We start from the raw sequence: 3,607 nt of genomic DNA, 5'->3' as shown, positions 1-3,607 counted from the left end.
TAATGAGTAGCTGCCCAACTCCATTCCTTTTGACCTATGGTTTTTGTTTTATAGCCCTCCTTTTAGTAAGAGTGTGCCAGAGGCAGTGTTGATGGCCAAGCTTTTAGTTTGTCCTGTGCCTGTGCTATGGTAGTGTGCTGTCTGCCCTAGGTCCATTGTGACTCTCAGTAATACCTGCAACCTTTGGCTGAGGGACTTGGGGTCAGGGGAATTATAGCCAGTTGGATGTTCTGGGCTGGAGAAGAGTAGAAGTGGGTGGACACTCATTGGCTCTTGAACCCATTTTGAGCAGCGTGGGAGCCAAAAACTAGGAACCAGGAAATGAGGTTGTAAAACTGACTTCTCTGTGGATTCTGGGTTTAGCTGCTGTGGTATTGGCTTGTAGTAACTAGCTATACAAACCTTTTCCCTCCCCTTTAGAATGTAGGCAAGGTTCTGAAGGCTTTCCAATAAAAAAATAAAATACTGCATTCCCTGCAAAGGAAGAAAAAGCTCCTCTGTTCCATCAGGAGACTTAGTCTTGCTAAAAACGTGGAAAGAAGGATCTCCTAAAGATCTATTACAACCAAAATGGAAGGATCCTTTTCAGGTTTTATTGAAAATTTCAGGGAATAGCTAGTTGGGTATATTTGTCCAGAATTTAACCTGTTTCTTAGGATTCACAGGCACAAAAGGAGGGCACCACAACCGACAGCTGTGAGCCTTTGGAAGACCTCAGCTACCTATTTTTAAAACATCAACACTCAGCCAGAAGTCGTAACGTGATACCGTGGATGGGAATAGGAACTTCAGTTTTTCTCTTCTTCCTGAGTGTAGTAATTCTTTTCTGTAGCTTTAATCTCCAGGGAAACAACTCCTTTTTCCTTGTTGGGTGTAGAGGCCACACTAAGGCCTATCTTAAAACCATGTCATCACTGTTCATCTTATTCATTCTCCCAATTACCATGATCCAGTGTGAGTGGGGATATAACTCTAGAGTAAATATTTCAACAATTATTTCTTTATGCATCAGGGAATCATCTTAATGTTGGATTTATCATCAACATTTCCAGGATCCTTGATTTTATCTTCTGGTTTATCTGGAAAATATCATGACCATTCCCCCAGACCTCCTAACTAACCATAGCAATCCCAGAATACCCAAACTTGTACTTGTTAAATGGAACTTTTCCCCACTTAATGGACTCCACCTGAACATCCCACCAACACCACCAGTATTACCTGGGCAGGGAAAGTTGGATATCTATCTCCAGTGCACTAATCGTTACACCTTTTTAACCCACCATTGCATTACTGACACAAAAGTAGAAGCTTCCCTTCAGTGCTCTTGTCCAACTTCAGCTGCCAAGTTCCCAAGGCTGCAGTAAGGTAAATGAGGTTCCACTTGTCAGTTAGGAGACCATATATGGTGCCTTCTTCCAGACCAGAAAATACAAGAAAAAACAATTGCCTAGTTTGGGAAGGAGGGAGTACTACACCTTCTAGAAAACAAAGATTGTCTGACCACCCCCATTAGAATGGGAGAAAAACATCTCTGTAGACTCAACTTGGCGGTAAAGAGTAAACATCACAATCCATTGAGCTTTTGTGTTCCAACTCAGCTCGTTTTTGTTTGTGGCAATAAATGGGAAGAAGTCACAGTCCGTAACTCCTCCCAACTCCATAGAGAATCACCTGTTCTCTTCGTAGTAGCTTTTCCTTTTATATCAAAAACTTGGAATAGAACTAAATATATGTTGGCCACCCTTGCCTCCTCCAGAGGTCACTCTCTATAATCCCGTAAGACACAAAAATACCAGAAGTAAGCAAGCAATAGGATTAATTCTGTCAGGAACCTGAGCAGTGATAGGACTAGCAGTACCCTGAGGCAACTTTGCCTACCATGAGTTAACCCTAAGGAACTTGACTCAAATCCTGGAAGCCTGAGCCACTAATACAGGTCAGGCATTAGAGGGAATTCAGGAGTCTTTAGACTCTGGTAAGTGTAGTTCTCGATAACAGACTACACTGGATTATTTACTAGCTGAACATGGTGGAATCTGTGTAGTTATTAACCAAATCTGCTGCATATATATTAACAACTCTGGACAAGGTGTGATTAGCATTCAAAAGATCTATGACCAAACTACCTAGTTACCATAGTCATAACTATGGCACTGATCCCAAATACAGCCAGTCAACTATCAAAATGTCTTCCCAAGTCTCACCTGGTTTTTACCTCTCCTAAGATCTTTTGACAGCTATCTTGTTGTTAGTAAGTTTTGGATCTTTCTTGGATAACTTCTTAGTAAAAATTGTGTCTTCTAGATTAAACAGTTCCAGGTGAAAATACTGCTTGCACAAAACTTCCAAACCATCACATCTACTGACGCAAAGAATTAAAACCATGTTGTCTCTGGGCCCTTTAGATCAGGTATCTAGAGATTTTTACTCCTCCAGTGCTGGGCAGGACCTATGCCCATGGACCTCCACCTTTCTGCAGCCCCTTAGGGTGAAGGAATATCTAATCTCTGAGCAGGAATGAGGTAGGTGGCAGAACTAGACTCCAGAGGTGGGGCTTGGACACCAGGCCAGACTGGAGATGAATTGGATATGAGTGTCACTCAGACACTCCCACCAGTGTGCTATGTCAATTTATCATTGCCAGGGCAACCTGGGAGTTACCGCCCCTTTCCCTGGCAATGAGCCAATGAACAAAACGTTACTACCCTTTCCCTAACCACCCTTTATATCCACTTTTAATTACGTGTAGATTAAATATGACTGCAAAACTCTCCTGAGCTGCTATTAATCTCTGCCTACAGGGTAGCCCTGCTCTGCAGGAGCAGTCACAGACCTGTAACACCACTGGAGCTGTAACAATGCCTCTTCAATAAGGCTGTTTTCTTCTCCCTCTGGCCTGTCTTTTAATTCTTTCCTGGGCAAAGCCAAGAAATCTTGTGGGCTAAGCTCCACTTTGGGGCTTTTCTACCTTGTATCAGTTTTAAAAACTGAATTATGGCCAACTTAACTAGAAACCAAGTTGAAAGTAGGTTTACCACTGATATGGCACTTAATTTCTACTGAAAATAGCCAGGAGTGGCATTTGATAAGATCTCAAAACTAACACAGGTCATCCCTGGTGTCCAAAACCCAGGAACAGGATAGTACTACCTTCAGCCACAATAACTGTTAGTTAGCAACTAACTTAATTTTTTTAAATACAGAACCAATAAAAGTTCCCTTGTCCCCCTCACAGGGTGTGCGATGGGGGAGGGTCTGGCTTCTTCAGTGCCCAGCTGCTCAAACCTCAGGGGGAGCATACGCACTGACAGGCTGTGAGGCTCTGATCCCACGGCAGTGTCTAGGGGTGAATGTTTACAGCTCCTGAAGCCCCAGTGGGCTTGTGTTAGAGGGTGCTCTTTTAGTTTAGCCATCCGAAGGCGGCTTGTGTTAAGCAGCTCACTTAGACCCTCTATCTTGTCAAGGAAACAGAAGACTTTGTGTATCCCTGGTTCTTGCCTTGGTGTACTGGAAGAATCAAATCACACATGGGCTTGAAGAATGAGTGGAAGGTTTTATTGAGTGGAAGTAGCTTTCATCCAGATGGAGGAGCCAGAAGGGAGAT

Source organism: Colobus angolensis, unplaced genomic scaffold (genome assembly GCF_000951035.1).
Source record: "Colobus angolensis palliatus isolate OR3802 unplaced genomic scaffold, Cang.pa_1.0 Scaffold191, whole genome shotgun sequence".
Classification (NCBI taxonomy): Eukaryota; Metazoa; Chordata; class Mammalia; order Primates; family Cercopithecidae; genus Colobus; species Colobus angolensis.
This window is presented reverse-complemented; position numbering follows the sequence as displayed.